Below are 18,428 nucleotides of genomic sequence, written 5' to 3'. Positions count from 1 at the left end.
AATAGCCTCGATACAATTGTGTAACGGACCTCCTTTCACAGAGATGGAGAGGCCGAATGAGAGAAGGAGGGAGGAGGAGGAGAGGGAGAGAGAGATGTGGCACACGGGAGAGAGCTGAAGAATAAGGGAGAGAGATCGAGTCGGGAGGGACAAAGTAGAAAGAAAATGAGAAAAGAGAAGAAAAGGAGGAAAGAGAGGAGGGTTGAGAGGGAGACAAAGACGAGAGACAGAAGAGAGGAGGATTTAGAGGAAACGAGTGCCATTCAGGACAAATGGAAGAAGAAAACGAGCTACGGCCAGAAGTATGTGGACACCCAGATATTAAACACGTGTGTGATTGTGACATTACCCCTCTGGTTTCAGTCTGTCTGACAACTTGGACAAAATAAAAACTCTTAACACCATCATCAACAACGCTGCTAGAATATGATGATGATTGATTTTGAGTGCCCAAAACCTCATTGGTTTACATGACACCAAAAATACAAAATTACAGATTATTTTCTAGCTCAGTCTTAAACGAAATGCTTGACAGAGAAAATCCGCAACAAAAAAGGTTCCCTTCCCGAAGCACAGCTCAAGTTTTTCATAATCATCCAACCAAAAGAGATCAGCATTAATGGAGGACATTTGAGTAAAAGGAAGGTCCCGTACATCGTCACGGACAGGACACGAACAAGAGATGAACCTCATTCTCAATTTCATTTTTAGGAGGGAAAACTGTCCTCTGAAGTGGCACTAAACCTGCCAGTCTCCAAAGCTAGAATAAAATGTTGGCAGTAAACGTTTGTCAAACCACTGATACATTCACATTTCTACGTGTCAAACATGCCATATTGACATTTCTACAATATGTGTAAAATCACATAAACATTACGTGTTTATGACCTCGCTTTCATATCTGGAAGTGGAGGGAATGGTGGTGGAGGTTATCTAGAAGAGCAATGTTCATGAATGTGTATCAACATTTGTAAGCGTGAAACCAGTTTTCACAACATGAAGACATGTAGACATGTTTGAACTTATCCCTGGTTTGCAGAAATGTACATAGCCAAGATTTATTCTGGTGATTGGGTTTGGCTTTTGTCTTCAGTGAGTAGACACCAGCTTCGATGGCAGTGATGGAAACATCAACAAGCTCATTTTCGCCCATTTTCTGGTTCGATGCTATGGATGATGGCGTTTAAATACTTTTCCATCTGTTCGGTTGCTGTAGAGTTTGAAAGAGAGACTGAAGTAAAAGACATTTTAAAAATTAACCACCGAAGCCTTGTCGCTGGGCTCTGGCTGCTTCCTACTGTTCCCTGTTTGCTGGCGTTTTCCTGATTTCGAACATGACACACCAGAAGAAAAACAGAAAGGCAAACTCGTCCTCTGGCCCAATGGGAAAGGAGTCAGTCGCCTGTTTTTTAGCAGGTTTACTGCCATTTAAAAAACGTGCATATATCTGCTCATTTTGGGCTGACTTTGCTGTCATTTATCATGTTGTAACAGGAAGTTGGAAGAACGTTGTTTGAAACAGCTGTTCTCGACCTTTATGGCTTACAAACCCCTTTAAAAATAAAGTCATGTCGACTTTTGACTCCTCCTCTACGGCCTTACTGTGAACATAATTGAAGTTCTGAGCACTTACACCAAAGAAGGATTTTTATTCTTGGATGGTTTCATGAAGGTGACGATGAGGTCGTGAAATTACAGTTTTGTCGCTTTTATCTTTTATGAATTGAAGGGGAAGCACAGCTTGAAAAACAGCCCGAGACCAATATAAATGTGTCCACATACTTTTGGCCATGTTGTGCAAGAGGAGGCAAAGAAAACAGAGTGGGATCACGAGCTGTAAAAAAAGCAGATTTATTGTCTCATCTGAAAAGGTGTTGCTTTGTAGCATGTGTAACATTTGAACATTCGAATCATTAACACGTTCGACTGCAAACAGTCACACTCAGGTTTTTCCCTGAATAATACAGCGATGGAAAACACCCCGAGTGCGTGAAAGTGAGTAAAAGTTAAGCAGTTTAGATAAAAAAGTGACTTCCAGCTTTCATTTGAGGGTTTCCTATATTCGCTTTTGTTTTTAGATTCATCCAAAAACTGATTCAGAAAAGTGCAAATCTTTTAGCTTCAGCTCTCCGTTCGCAGCACACGCAGCAGAATCTGAAGTTTTAATGTCGAGCTCTTTCATGAAGTTTTGATCATTGTAACCTGCTCGATCGCTTTATGGCGTTTTATGGAAGACGAGTCTGTTCTGCGCGAGCACAGAGAGCTAAAGATTTCAGATATTTCTGTGGTGGAAGCAGAGAACATCTGACAACTGTCGGATCGAAGCGAGCAAACGCCTCCAATTTACTCAATTACCTCATTGATGTATTGATTTTTTAAACAAACATGTGAGCAGTTTTCAGGGGAACTGGAAGCAGAGGAAAACTAATTTTGTCACCTTCTGTCTTGGTTAAAGTCTGTGCCAGAAAAACAGCGATCAGCGAGCTGAACTGAAATGAAAGGTTTGAGAATGAGGGCAGACTGAGAGAGAGAGAGAGATCAGGTTATAAGGAGGGCGTGAAAGAGACGAAGAGGATGGAGGGAGAACAAAACAGAGCGCGGGGAGAGACGATGAAGCGAGACGGGAAACAAAAAGAATACTAATAGATGAGAGATTTGACTGAACACACACTTTCTCAGTGTGTTTGAGGTCTTCACATGTCGTCCTATATTGAGGTCGTATATGTGTGTATACAGAGTGTGTGACAGGTTATCATCATCATCATCATCATCATCATCATCATCATCATCATCATCATCATCAGCGTCCTCAGCTGCAGGAGTTAGACAGTGACAGTGATCCAGTGGAGGGAGAACAAAGACGACAGCTTCTCCACTTTTATGAATTTAGATGTCAGACAGGAAGCAGGAAGTGGAGATCAAGATAAAGTCGACAGGGGACGCTTTGTCAAGGCTTCTTCCACGTAAAGGGATCGTCCGATTACTGTTATCAGTGCCAGCATGTTTTTTCTGACATAACAGAACAATAAAACTGCTGAGTTGATGCTGAAAAAACACTGAAAACCTGAATATTTTTTTCCCGCAGTGAAAAATCTGAATTGATATCGATTAAGAATTGAACAGATTAGAAGAAAAAATAACAATAAATTCCCTTTTCCTGATCACATCTCCTCCAACAGCCTCTGAACAGACACAAACATTTACTTTATCTTTGTCAACAGTTAATCTATCAGTTTTTGAGGATATTTTGTACAGTTCTGATCTGATTGGTTACACGTCTTAAGTTGTCACTGAATACAACAGTGAATAATCTGAATCTGCAAAGTAACTAAAGTTATCAAATAAATGTAGCGGAGTAGAAGTAAAGTAATAACTTGTACTGTGAGTAAATTACTAAGTTAACTTCCGTCACTGTTTATTTTAATATTTTGCTGCAAAGAATTAATTTTTTCTGCAAATGTATATCAGTTAAAATGTCGGTTATCAGTCTACTTGATTACTAATAATCAGTTTTATTATTTTACTTTGGTTAAACTAGGGGAACTTTGGGGGCGGGGCTTTGCAGCGCTGAACATTTCTGATTGGTCGAGAAAAAACAGTTTGTTCTTGTTCGTGTCTTCAGAGTTAGTCGATTGCGATGATATAATTAGCTGTGCTTTTTAAGATAATTGATGCATGTAATCTGATACATTTCCCCCTAGTGATGTCACCTAGTGGCTGCATTGCATTGTGGGTAATGTAGATGCTGAAAACGGAGTAGATCGCGTGGAATAAATGATTGATTTTTAACAATTGTTTTTAAACTGTTCATAATGAGTCCAGGAGTGCGATGCTGGACCAGTGGACTGCTTTTCAAAACCTAGTGCCTACATTACCCACAATGCAACTGAGTGACATCACGGGATCAGTTTATCAGATTACGTGCAGCTTCCTCTGAAGCCACAAGAAGATTTTACACTACTTTTTTTCACACATGCAGTGAAACTCCCCAAGACCTGTAAACACACTTTAATAATAAAACTTGCAGAGCAGTAATTTGTTCACACGGTCTACAAGTCGGTGATGAACGTGTCAGCTGCAGGTCTGACTGGTTCCCAGTCGGTCACTGAGATAAAAGCATTTCTATTTAAAGCTGCGGTGTAGCAGCAGCATATGTGGGGTCACCTGAGGACAGCCAGCCGGCCCCTCGCTCGTGTTCACAGTCGGGTTTTTTTTTCCCTCTGTGGAGGATGAGAGTATGTTTGTGCGCTCATGTGTGGCTCACTGCCTGCATTCATGCATACGTGTTTGCGTGGGTGGAGAATGTGTGTTTACTGATGTAGTGACCTGAAAGACTGAGGTGGTGAGCGGATGGTTTCTAGAGCCTGTGAATAAACAGGACTGACGGTATATAAAAGTCTCTCCTGAACAGGTGACTCACGGCTCGAGCGTTTTATTTATTTATTTTATCTGTTGCATTTTTTTTAGGAGGGTCTTATAGCCTCGGCTGGGAGCACACGTGCCGGCCCGGAGTTTGTTTGCCAGCTCAAACGTGAGAGCGTTGGACTGCATGAGACGGTGTGTACATTCAGCTGACTGCCTGGTATCCTGGGAAGACCCGTCACACGGGCCAGGTTTCCACTACATCACACACACACACACACACACACACACACACACACACACACACACACACACACACACACACACACACTTTCACCTGATCAGCTCTGCAGTCTGTCAGGGGTTACACGCAGACTCTCCCTCCTCGTCATATATGAGGAGTCCTCAGTTTGACCTGCAGCTGCTCTCGGTGGTTCTGTTCACACTGCAGGTAGAAGTTTTCACAAATCTTCTAACTTCCTGTCCGGCGGCTCTGAGGGTTTTGTTCAGACTGAAGAAGCTGCATAAAGATGTCTTGTTTCTGTTGTTCTAAACTTGAGGATACATTTTCAATTTGGGCACAAATGATCAGCGGTGGAGGAAGCATGATCAGCATTCAGATCATTTACTTGAGTTAAAGTCAGGTGAAGTTTCGTAGTCCACAAACATTTCTGGAGGAGCATTCTTCTGAACAACTGAAGTAGCTGGGGACTTGTTTTAAAACGGAAAAAACAACCAAAAAAATACAAGACCTGACCTATTACACCTCGTCTGGTGAAATCCAAGTCTCCAGAAGCCCCGACATCCTTAACGACTTTATTTAAAACCCTTTTAAAGCTGTAATCTCAAGACTTTTGGAGGCCCGTCATTTGTTTTTCATTCAAAAACTTTAATTTGTAAAACAACTAAAGCGGTCAGATTAATGTAGTGTTCCCTCTGAGATGTCGTGGAGTACAAGAAAGCAGAAAGTGGCACAAAAAGAAAAAGTTTTTGAAAATTGTACTTAACAGTGTTGGGAGTTACGTGTTACAGTAATCTATTACTTTAAGCAGTAAAAGAGTTATATAACAGATTTTCGATAATAATATTAAAGTTACTAAATCCAGTAACACGTTACCACCTGAAATTAGGACCCGTCAGGTCGTCGGCAACCTGTTTAAGCTGCTTCAGAGTGGAGTGATATAAATGTTTTAGCTTCTGTCAGTATGAACTGAACTCGGTCAGATCAGTTAGATTCTCCACAATTCAGTCGTTCAGTTCATTTAGCAGAAACCACAAGAACTGAAGAATAATGGATTTGCTGGTGTGATAAGAAAAAGAGACAGGAAAAGAAAAGGAAAAGTCATAATTTGGGTCCATTCGTCTGTGAGGGTCCTATTTTCTCTTCTTCCTGCCCGCTGTTGTTGGGTATGTTTGTTTTTCTTTATGATGCTGCCTACAACATGAAAGTGTCTCCGCCTTCTTCTGTTTAGTTTCCACCTCGGGGCAGCCTGTGGAGTGCAGCAAGCGCTCGCGGTTTCTGCAGCGAGAGGCGTCTTTTTCAGTTTGTTTCCTCAACGTAGCCGAACTCAAAACAAAACAAAAATGATGATAATCAATAAGTTTTGAATGATTGTAAGATGTTTTCTACCAGGTTAGTCTGAGGCTGTAGAAGAGAAACAATATGACCCGTCGTTTATTTTATTTATTGCAGTTATGTTGGTGAAAGTAACGCAGAAGTAGTGTAACACATTACTCTGCACAGACTGATATTGTAAATAAACCTACTACTTTCAAACGATAGTAACTAGTATCATGTAATACATTACATTTCTGAAGTAATTTGCCCAGCTCTGGTACTTCACTACAGTACTTACGCACTTGGCTACATCCCATCAATGCTGCCGTGACACAAACAATCGTCCTTCAGCTTAAACGTTTTATACGTGCAGGGATTTGATCAGGACGTCGGTGTGTGTGAACGCAGCCTGTCAGGGGTCCTGTGAGGACGCGGCGGTCCAGCCAACCGATCTGTCAGAGCTGAGGCATCCGAGACAGGCGGCCATTAGTTCATTTAGGAGCGGGTGGGGCTGAGGAGGAGGAGGAGGGGTGGAGGTTTAGACAGGCAGGCCGGATTGACACAGCAAATGTTCTCATGTTAAAGGGATTATCACAGAACAGAGGAGGGGAAGCACCACGGACTGACATTTCATCTACTGACAGAGCAGCCTGCAGGGACTATATTTCACAGCGGCGGGACACGAACTATTCCCTCTGATTTTAGGAATGAAGAGAGGAACATTTATCTCCTCCTAAAAAAAAAGATGTTCAGTTAAAAAAAAGAAAAGAAAAAAAAAAGAAGTCAGAAGGCCGCACATAAATCGAGCATGTAAACTTTAAAATCCAGGGAGGAGAAAACACAAAAAGCTGCAGGGACGTGGCTGTGAGCCGACAGCGGTGAATTATTTATTCTCATGTTGGAGGGATTATCAGCAAACGGAGGAGGAGGAGGAGAGCTGGAGCAGTCTGACAGTTAATAGAAGGCTGGAGAGTCGTATTGTGGGGCGACGGAGGACAGAAATGTTGTCTCATTTGCTCAGTTTTTAAAAATTTTTCTGATTGAATAGATATAATGAGAGCTGTGATGACTGTTAGCAGGTTGCCAGCCAGTATGTTAGCGTGAATAATGACATATTGAGAGATATCCACCACCTGAAGAAAAAAAAAAAGACTGAAGGCATAAAATTAAAACTAAACCGACCTTGGTTGACAAAACGATCAGGAAGTGAAAACAACGCAGTCGTGTGGTTTGGAAAAGGCTCATAAATAGTTAAATTTGACATAATAAAGAAGAGGCTCCTCATGCATCACTGTTCACATTAGTCCCTCAGTCGCAGACATGCAATACGACTTGATGTATCATGTATACAGACGGCAGCGGAGGGAGATTTCATTACACTGTGAGGTCGACAGGTCACGGCTGAAGTGGAGTTGCACAGACAGCGAAAGCAACATGTCAGCCATAGGCCAGTTTAAAAATCATATAAAAATTTAATGTAGTCCTGCTTTCTGTTTTAGTTTTTTCTCATTTTGTACCGTCAAGTTTTTGAAGAACCCAGTTTGAAGATGTTTTCTACTCAATATTCCTGCAAAAACCGTTATTTTTTGGAAGCTGCAGGGTTGTGACGCTGCTGGTCAACATATTTTAACACCAAAACTTGCCGTTAATAATCGTTCGCCACAGATGATGAATCCTTGTCTGTTATACTGTAGATCGCTGAATAGCTGCTAAGGTCTCCGTATTGTTCAGCGATTCTCTGACAGGTATGTTCATTTTTAACAGGGAGAAAGTCAATATTTTACCCAACCCTTACCTGTGATCAGAGAATAAATATAGAAATATTATAGGAATACCACAGGCAGCAGTGTGTCTCTATCATCCTGTCGTTCTTCTGTGACTACATGTTGCCACTTGTCACTATCAGGTCTGGAATTTGAGCCTGATTTATGCTTTTACGTTGAATCTAGTCGCAAAAAAACCTCCAAAAACTTGATGCATAGCCGGTGCACCTCCGCAGAAATGACACGGACAGCAACAAATGTGATTGATCCACTTGGTAGCATTTAATTTTCAAGCTTCTTCTGCACTGTTAAGCGGCAGTGGAAGTGTCTCCTCTACTTTCCCCAGTAAACACACCGCGCTCTTCGGCTGTTTCAGTTCCCTCCTGACCAGCTGGCCTTTGCTCTTCCACCGCTCTTTGAGAGATTGGACAGGCTGGATGTCTGAAGAGTGGGCTGCCCCTCCACGAGCAGCCTGGTGGCAAACACCGCCTTGCTTGAGTCGTTCAAGCTTCGCCTGTCCACTCTGCCTAGACCAGAGACACAGCTGCGAGCCGAAGGGGTCGGTGTGTTTAAAGGGGAAAGTACAGCTGACAATCGGCGAGCAACACAGACACGCCAGCGCACATGTATTTAATTTCCAAAGGTGGGATGGCCAAATGGGAGAATGAATTTCAGAATATCTTTGTATTTGGTTTGTCCCCCTTAAGCTTTAATGACAGCAGGCACTGGAGCTGGTATGGACTCCACAAGTTGGTGCAAAACCTGCTGACTGACAGTGAGCCACAAAGCGTCTTATGATGTCACCGATTCTTTGACTTTATCAGTCTTCAAGTGCCCCCATAAATGTTCAGTGGGGTTGAGGTCAGGACTCATATTGTTCTGTCAAAGGTTCGGGGTGTGTTTGTTAATCAGCGGATTTTGTACAAACTTGTGGAGTCCATACTAGCTCGAGTTCATGCCGTCATTAAACAAAATGAGGACAAACCAAATACTACAGACTTTTCATTCAACCGTTAAGCTGATATCATCATTTGTAATGAAAAAAATGTTTTAGATTCAAGACAAATACAAAATAGAAGTATTTCGGCTCGTGACCTCAGACTTCTTGACATGTTAATGTAGTTGTATTAGCCTGCAGGAGTTGAGCTTACAAACTGGCAGCTAAATGTGTATCCAGACCTGAATAACCCAGTTTTATAAAATCTTGTGTTTCACGAGAACTTTATTGAGACCTTTGAGCTTTAAGTTGACTTTCTAATTTCTTTAGCAACCTTCTAATACTCCTGTGGGAATGCCGTGTGTCTGTATGGTAATATTTTTTTTAGTTTCCTGGCAGTCTTGTTATCATACTCACCTGTAAGGACCTTTCGTGTGTCAGCTTGCAGCAACCTTTTAGCCTACTCGCCTGAATTGTGATGTTCCTGTATAATATTCATATAATATGCCAGTTTTGCCGTGACAGCCTCATACGTCCATCCCCGTCTTTCCTCCTCATAATGGAAATTAATGGATGAACGCATGACTTCACTGCCACAACGGCTGCATATGAAAAGCTATGCGTTGATGCTGCAGCCGGGTTCGCGTGCAGCCAGTCATCCAGTCATCCAGTCATCCAGGCGTTTGGATATGTAGGCCGACGCAGCGAGCAGGCAGGGACCGCAGGCACAAGCTGCAGACGCATGGGAGGAGAGGGGGGAGGAAGGGGGGAGGAAGGGAGTGTGTGTGTGTGTGTGTGTGTGTGAGTGTGTGTGAGGGGGGTATAGGAAAGAGAGTGAGGGGAGGGTATAGGAGAAGAAGAGGAGGGTGGAGAGGGAGCGAGAGATGAGGTGAAGAGAGGAGAGTTGTCCTCAGAATGACCCACAGCAGCACCAGACAGCCTCGGCCTCCCCCCTCCTCCCTCCCTCCCTCTCTCTCTCTCTCTCTCTATCAGTCTATATCTCTCCAGCCTCGCTCGCTCTTTGCTGCGTAATCGGCTGAAAAAAGGAAAGGAAAAAAAAAAACAGAAAAGCATGGCCTGCACTCTTAAAAACCCTCTCGTGGAAAGGTTCAGTGAGGAACCCCGGAGCTCAAATCAAACCAACTCTGACCACGTTGAAGCAAAATGAACGGATGTTGTTTCAGTTGATCTGTCAGACCTGAACCGGATCTTCAGCTGAGGTGTTTTTATACCTTATTACAAACTTACTGCTAAAAATTGTGCTTCTGTTCACCCGATTTTCTTGAAATTCATTACAAATGTTAATGTGCGGTTCTGTGTAGAACGGCTCACCTGACAGTGTTTTGTTGAAGCGTTGGTCTTGACTACGGAAGCCCTGAGGGGTCTAAGTTGTTTTCTCTCCTGTGTTTATGATTTGAGAACTGGTGGAAAAAAGTAAAAAAAAAAAATAATAATAATTTTAATTTCCTTTTTTTTCCCCCAGATGAATCAGTTTATCGTCATGTATGAAACTGGGTGAAAACAATTTTCCCAATGAATTTTTTTTTTTTTTCAGGAGAAATTTTTTTGTGTCACGTGTGAAACCGAGTGAGACACTTTTTTTCTGGAGATTTTTTTTTTCTTCCGTGAAACCAAGTGAAATGTTTTTGGGTTTTTTTCGGGACATTTTTTCTTTTTTCGTGTGTGAAGCCGAGTGAAAACATTTGATTTGATGTATAAAACCAAGTGATTTTTTTTTTTTCCCGGAGAATTTTTCTTTTTCGTCGTGACTGGAACTGAGTGATAAAAAATGTATCTGGAGATTTTTCCTTTTTTCATGTGAGAGGAAGCCAGTTTGAAATATTGCTCTGAAATGGGCCACCTGTTTATTGCATTATTGAGTCACAAAGTAATATCTTTGTGTTTGTTTTCACTCATGTGTTCACTGTTATGTTGAGGAGTTTCTACAGTGCACACTATGCATCAACAGTATAAAAAGTGATTCAGGAGTAACAGCTAAAGACTCTTATTCTCAGAAAACCAGACAGATAAAAACAATATTTTTTAACTAATCAAGATGTTAGGATTACTTTCATCACATTTTCATATTTTTTTTATATATATATTTAGATCTTTTCTCTGTGACTGATGATCCATCTGTCCACTCCAGTAGACGTTATGAACAAGAAGTTATATTCTGCCTGCTGCGACCTAAATTTAGATATAATCTGAAAACTATTTAATGTTGCTGTTTAATCAAAGTATTCAAGTATTCAATTTAAGTAAAACATGCAAGAATGAGGGAATCTAAAAAGGCAGAATTAAACCCTTTGGTGCACAACGTTCATTGGAGTGAACAGACGGATTCACAGAAAAAAAAATGTACAAGAACAATGTTTCTAGCACCTTATTTAGTTAAAAAAATGTTGTTTTTTCCTTTCTGGTTTTGTGAAAAAGGATGATTTAACCAACCAGGAACTAGCCAAGAGACCACTGTTTCAAGACTGTGCTTCAACATTTGTAAGCGTGAATCCACTGAACATTTTTGACGAGACGCTTAGATGTTTTCCAACTGTTTTTGTGGTGACAGACCCAGATATTTTAAGTCAAACCATGATCTGTTCCTAACCTTAACCAAGTGTTTTCTGTGCTTATAAAGCTGCCGAGCCAGAGACCACTGTTTGAGACAGCGTTGAAACCACTGGATATTTTTGATGAGACGTTGGGATATTTTCCCTTGTTGAGATTTCAACATTTATTTGCATGAAATCACTAAACATTTTTAAAACAGCCATGTTTGTGGCAATAAAATCAGATATTTTAAGCCAAAACACGATGTTTTCTGAACCCTAACAAGTGTTTTTTGTGCCTAAACCTAACCAGAGCGTAAGGACAGCGTTGTGACGAGAGAGAAATTGAAATTGATCCTTAAAAAAAGAAACTGGTGGCTTTGTAGAAATGTTGTTTGCTTTTTATTCTGGTAATTGCGTTGGATTTACCAGTTGCTTCACAGTGACATGGTGCATCTCCTCTTCCCTCCGCCATTTTGGATTTATGACGCTAAATCTCAAAGTGACGAAGAGATAAAAGAAGAATTATAAAAATATAATAATCGCCTGTAATTTCGGGGTCCGCCACGAGATTATTGGGACGTGGTACTCCTGCACAAATGGTTAAAAATGGCTTCCAGATATCAAAGTGTTAAAGTGATGTACTTTTCTACTCATATTTACTTATTATCACATATACGAGACGCACAGTCGAACCCAAAAAGATTCAGCACAGAACCACTTTGTTTTAAGAGTGTGCTGTCAAGATGGAGTGTGTGTGTGTGTGTGTGTGTGTGTGTGTGTGTGTGTGTGTGTTATTGAGTGTGTGTGAAGCATTAAACACGAGATTTAGTCCTCATCGACCTGCCATATAGACTCCAACACACACGTGTACACCACTCTGTGTGTGTGTGTGTGTGTGTGTGTGTGTGTGTGTGTGTGTGTGTGTGTGTGTGTGTGTGTGTGTGTGTGTGTGTTGGTAGAAGTAGGTCAGTAGTGAAAGGGTTCTCGACTGTCCTCACACGGCCTCTGTTCGGCCCCTCACACCACTCGTGTCGACTCTAATTTTCTCTTCCTCATCCTCCTCCCCCCTCCTCCCTCATCCCTTTCTCTGTGCTCTGATTAGGAGGGGAGCAGGTCCCACCCCTGGTTCAGACGGGTCTTGTGCAGGTTAACTCTTCCCTCGCCGCCTCCTTTCTTTCGTTTTCTTTATTTTCGCCCTAAAAAACAGTCGACTTTGATCCCCAGCGAGCCCGGCGGTCTGCTCGTGTTCCCACAGAGGCCTCTGCCAGACCATTTGCGGCGTGTAACTGGTGTTTTCGAGGGAGACCCGACGCCACAAAATGGGGCAGAGCTCGATGTTGTGCAGGACATGAATCAACCTTCCCCCCCCCCCCCCTCGCTGACAGAGGCACAAAAAAAGGAGAGAAATTAGGAAAAAAACTGAGCCGGTTTCCAGCCAGTGAACTTCCAGGAAGGCTGGATAATGCCCAGATCTGTGAACAAATGGTGTATTACCTAACCCCAGCCAGCTTTACATGATTTACAGTAGAGGCAGAGCAGAGGCGGTGTTTGAGCTCACACTGCCATCTGCTGGACGCAGACGCAACGACAACACAAAACCCCTTATTTCACCACACAGGCTGACGTGCCAAAACGCCCCAACATGGCTCCCAAAAATGTCTCCTGCTACCTCTCGGACAAATTCCCCCCAAATCCGGACAGATTGAATCAAAAAATTACCAAAGATCTCCCCAGAATGTGAAGCTCGGTGTGTCGGGTCGAGCGGTGAAAAGGTGGAGTGGAGAGCGCAGAGGCAGTAGTTTGAATCTGGAGGAGAACAGTATGTTCCCTGGACTGGTTAGACTGGTTTCTATGGTGCTGCTGGTTTCTATGGTATTTCACCAGGCGCACTTGGCGACGGCGCTGAATACCTTGAATGATTCAGGCGGGTCACCAAGGACGCAAAATACAGGCTGAGTGTGGGAATGAGGCTGCTGTTTACAGGGAAGTAAACAGCTCGAGTGAAACGAGAGACGCTCAGAGATTCACAGGAGGCGAATATTTTTAAAAAACATACACAGATTGAAACTGAAATATAAAATGTTCAAACTGTTCCTTCGTGGAGGTTATTTAGCAGATGTGACGCAGCAGGACGGTCACAGTGCAGAGGTCAAAGGTCAGGATTCAATTAATACGAACAGAGCAGGAGCTCCTTCAACAAACGTGTGAATTTAAAGCAAAATATGAGCAGCAGAGGAAGTAATCTGATACTTTACTCGAGTATAAGATGAAAGTATTCAAACGTGAGTCTGCTGTTCATCTTGAAATAAAGTAGAGACAAAAACACGGATGTAAGAGTGTAAAATTATAACCGTACGGTAAGCATCTAAAAAAACCACAGTATTTGGTATTACATTAGTATTATTGTTGTTGTTGTTATTGTTATTATTGTTATTGTCAGTTAAAATGACCTTTAATAGGATGAGAACAGAAGACACTGTATTATAATTACATAAAATAATGTCCTGACAGACATTGAATTAGATATAAACTTGAAAAGGTATCTGTTAATAACAATAATACAGTAGAGAGAAACACTGTCGATAAGTAAATTTACACGATCAACAGTTTACAACCTTCTTTAAACCAAACACCAGAAATCCAGGCAGAAGGCTGCAGGGTCTCTGAGCTACGAGACACTAACACGCCTGTTCTCCCCACTCCAGCCTCCCTCTGTCTGTTCACGTCTTTTACGTCTTTGTTTCGTCTCGCTGCGTCTGCCGTGCGTGATGTGCTCTGATAGGTCGACATCAGTCTCGTGATGTTGGGATGGCGGCGTGCGATGACGCCAAATAACAATAATCCATAATTCACCTCAAATGCATCAAACTAAAGTAACGAGGCTGTTTGAAGTTGTGAGGAGGAGAAAGTTCAGATGTTTGTGTTCAGATGTAGAGAGGGAAAGTCTCAGAGATACTCAGGTACAGGACAGATACCTGAAAAGTACAGTAACGCACTACGACAAGAATTGATATTCAAATGGATGTTTGAGGGCGTTTCTACATCCGTTTCTGGATGATTGTGGGTGTAAATGGAGCTTGTACATGTGCGCCAGTTTCCACAACGATTGAGATTAAAATATAAATATAAAAACACGATCAGACGGACACACAGGTTTCTGATTCTGACAAAAAGTTCGATGCTCCTGGTGTAAAAACATTTGATATTATCGAAAGTACAGAAAATATAAAGAAAAACTGATCGATCACATAGTTCTGTTTCTTTTATAAACTGGTATTGTATCGACGTTTTTAATTCTGCTATCGTGACAACCTTACTGCTGAGAGAAAATACAAGTAAACTCCACCTTGAAAATATTAAATATATCTGTGTAAAAACTTGGGTAAAAAACATTTTCAGGAGGATTTTTTGTGTGAAGTCGACCAAAAAAAAATAGTGGAAAATGTTTTATTCAGTGGCAAAAAAATATCATATCAAATATCTTTTTTTATTTCATGTATAAATTGAGTGAAAAGAAGTTTTTTTCTCCTGAACTTTTTTTTCTCGCTCGGTTTCACACATGAAACAAAAGATTCTCTCGGGAGAAAAAACAATCAGTTTGCTTCACACGTGAAATTACTGTTCCCTGTTTCTCTCCCGTGTGTTCGACTTGAAGTGGTGAAAAAGGGTTTTCTCATCTGTGTAAACACACAACAACTAAATCAGTTTGGTTTTTTTTTTCATGTGTGAAAGCGAGTTTTTCCACTCGCTCTCACAATGTGTCCAGGAAAAATCTTTTTAAATTATTATTCATCAAAAACTTAAAAAAAGAAAAAATTCTGGAGAATATTTTCTTTCATGTATTAAATCCAGTGGGGAGAAAAAAATGTCAGGACAAAAAAAATAATATTAAAAAATGGTTCAATTGTTTGTTGTGTCAAACCAATTTTTTTTTTTTTTTATTATTATTAATCCAAAAAAAAATCAAGAGAATTTTATTTTTTCATATAAATAAGTTCATATAATAAAAGTCTTGGGATTTTTTCATGTTTACCCAGATCAAAAAGTAAAATGTCATTTCTTTTTCACCAGTTTCTCAAGTCGTAAACAGGAACAGGAAAAGATTGATGAGTGAAACTATGAGGAAAAGATTCCAGGAGGAATTTTCTGGGTTCACACATGAATGTTTTCCTGTTTCCTGTTTGTGACTTGAGAAACTGGTTCATGTGCGAAACGGTGAAAGAAAATCAGATTTCAGAAGAAATTTCGCTTGATGGAAAAAAATTCTCCTGGAGAGAAAAACAATCTCTTGGCTTCACATGTGAATCATTTCCCCTGTTGCTCTCCGGCGTTTTATGATTTGTGATGGTGAAAAAAAGAAATACCAGGAAAATCTTTCTAAGCTCTTTTTTTTTTACATTCAGGACAAAAAAATTTTTTGTCAAACCAAGAAAAATACAAAATATTTCCTGGGAGAAAAAATATTTGTCATGTGCAAGAATGGAGCGAGAAAACATTTGGGGTGATATTTTTTTTTCCGTGTATGAAACAGAGAAAAAAAGACTCAAGGAGGGAAAAATTGATTTTTCTTCAATTTGTGTCACATTAATTTCTTTTCCGTGTTCCTCTCCTGTGTTTATGACGGGAGCCCTGAGGGGGTAGTGAACTTTTTTTTTGGTGATCCATTTCTAAAAAAGTTCCTAAATTTTTTGTGTGAAAAAAAAAATTGTGAAACAGTGAAAAGAAAATTCATGAGGAAAACATCGAAATTTCTTTATTTTTCACTCGGATCCACACAAAAACTTTTTCCCCTTCTTAAAATGTTTTTTTCTTCACTCGGTTGAACACGTGAAAAAGAAAAAATAAATCATTTGGTCTACACACAGAATTTTTTCCCGTGTGGATCTGATGGATCACCAGAGAGAAAAAATGTTCTCACTTGCCCCTCAGGGCTTCCGTAGTTTATGACTTGAGAAATGGTGAAAAAGAAATCCGTTGTTATTTTTTGATCCAGGTATGAAAAACATGTATGTATATTTTCCATTTGTCAAACACTGAAAAAAAATTTTTATTTTCAGGCAAATTTTTCTGTCATTTGTGAAATTGGGTTTCAGGTGCGACACAGAAGGAAAAGATTTTTTTATCTTTTTTGCTGTTTCACACATGAAAAACAAGAATTTACTGCCGGGACAACAAAGTTCCCTCATTTCTGTAGTTTTTCTTTTTTTCACGAATGAAAGAATAAGTGTGAAAACAAAACGTTTTCCAGGAAAAAAATAAATCAGGAGAGTTTCATTTTTTCATGAATGAAATCAAATGGAAAAAAAATGTTTTCAATGCGTCAAATTTTTTAGTTTGAAACCAAATTAAATTTTCTCCTGAACTTTTTTAAAATTCAGTTTCACACATGAAAAAAAAAATCTCTGGATGTTTTTTCATGGAAAAAAACATCACGAAAAATTTGAAGATAATTTTTCCCCGCGTGTAAAACAGAAAAAACCGGTTAATCAGTTATTATTAAGTCGCAAAGAAACTTTGTTGTTGTTGTTGTTGGGTCAAATACAATCAAACCTTTAATCAGAAAGTACTGGACGATGATTTTATTGTGAAATGCATAGTTATGAAATAGATTTTTCCTGAGAACTATCGAACTATTAGTCTTTAATCGTTTCATCCGTTTGAAAACATCTCCACTGTAAACTTTCATTTTCTTATGAACTCTTAAATCAAATTTTGATTGAATGTTTTTCATCTTAACAGCTAAAATTTCATTCAGTCTAAACTCTTCATACGAAAGTTCATCAAACTATTTTATCTTTTTTGTCTTCAGCATCACAAACAAGATCGTCTGATTTTGATAATTCATCTGATTCTGATATTTTTGCAGTTTGATGATGAAAACTTGTGAAAGTGTGTCAAATAAAACAAAGTCAAAGCGGCAACTTCATTGTGTTTCTGCTTTCAGATCAGCTCCTCATGTGACTCCTGGTGACGGCGCTGAACGCTGGATGGACCGGATGTCGAGGTACTTTACTAGAGTATCAAATATGTTTGTGTACTTCATGTATTAAATTAAGTTTTTTACTCCTGAACTTTTTTCCTCACTCGGTTTCACACATGAAAAAAAAAGATTCTCCTGGAGAAAACACTCAGTTGGCTTCACACGTGAAATCGTTGTTTCCTGTTTCTCTCCTGCGTTTATGACTTGAGATTGTGAAATAAATACCAGGACAATCCTTTCTAAGTTCCTCAGTTTTTTTTTTCCATCTGTGGAAACGCGTCAAAAATAAAATAAGGAGACTTTGTTTCATTTGTGAAAGAACATTTTTAGGTACATTTTTTTTTCCAAGTCTGAAAATGAATGAAAGCAAAATGTTTTCCAGGAAAAGAAAAATTGTGGAGAATTTAATTTTTTCATGGTTGAATCTGATTTCTTTTTTTCTTTTTCAAGAGAATCTGTCACATGAATTTCTTTTCCATGTTCCTCTTCTGTGTTTATTAAGGAAGCCCTGAGGGGCAAGTCAGGATTTTATTTTCTGGTGATCCATTTCTAAAAAGTTCTTAATTTTTTTTTTCATGTGAAACAGAGAAAAAAAAAGAAAATTCCTTTTTTTTTCCCTCATAAAAAATGTTTTCCCGTGGATTTTTTTTTTTTTTTTCCACTCTGATCCACAACAAAATTTTGTCCCCTTGTGAAATTGTGTTTCTTCGCTTGATTCCACACATGAAAAAAAAATCACTTGGCACTATCAGTCATTAACCGTTTCATTCCTGTTTGAAAACATCTCCGCTCTTTTCTTGTGAACTCTTAAATCAAATTTTGATTAAATGTTTTTCTGCGCTTGAAACTCTTCATACGAAAGTTCATCAGAAACTATTTTGTCTTCAGCATCAGAAACAGGATTTTTGACTCTCTCTGTAACAGATCGTCTGATTTTGATAATTCATCTGATTAGATTCTGATATTTTTACAGTTTGATGATGAAAACTTTCTGATTTCAGATCAGCTCTTCATGTGACTCCTCGTGACGGAGCTGACCTGGATGGGCCGGATGTCGAGGTACTTTACTCGAGTATTACCATTTTCTGTTACTTTATCATTAGTTACTTTGCAGATTACCTTCTGCATCAGAGCCAAAGTAACGACTGATCATTGAGAAGATAAATGAGAATAAGCGTCGCTGCAGCCCGATGGATGATGCAACAGAGAAACAAGCGCTGGAAATAGAAAATATTTGGCTTTCCCCACATTTTACATGTACAAATGATCAAAGTTC

The 18,428-nt window shown here is 39.9% G+C and overlaps 1 long non-coding RNA gene across 3 annotated transcripts in view; it reads left to right on the top strand.

Moving 5' to 3' along the window:
• Positions 1–18,428, top strand: part of LOC140993625 (uncharacterized) — a 33,130-nt gene that overhangs the window by 10,528 nt on the left and 4,174 nt on the right. For 2 of the 3 annotated variants that reach the window (XR_012178674.1, XR_012178673.1), the window contains exons 4-6: positions 4,468–4,557; positions 17,117–17,176; positions 18,154–18,211. This is a non-coding gene — a long non-coding RNA (uncharacterized lncRNA). The remainder of the gene's footprint in view (positions 1–4,467; positions 4,558–17,116; positions 17,177–18,153; positions 18,212–18,428) is intronic. The other variant, XR_012178675.1, reaches the window with a different exon arrangement.

This window comes from Pagrus major, chromosome 3 (genome assembly GCF_040436345.1).
Source record: "Pagrus major chromosome 3, Pma_NU_1.0".
Classification (NCBI taxonomy): domain Eukaryota; kingdom Metazoa; phylum Chordata; class Actinopteri; order Spariformes; family Sparidae; genus Pagrus; species Pagrus major.
Note: the sequence above shows the minus strand (reverse complement) of the source record. Positions and strands in the feature narration are given on the sequence as shown.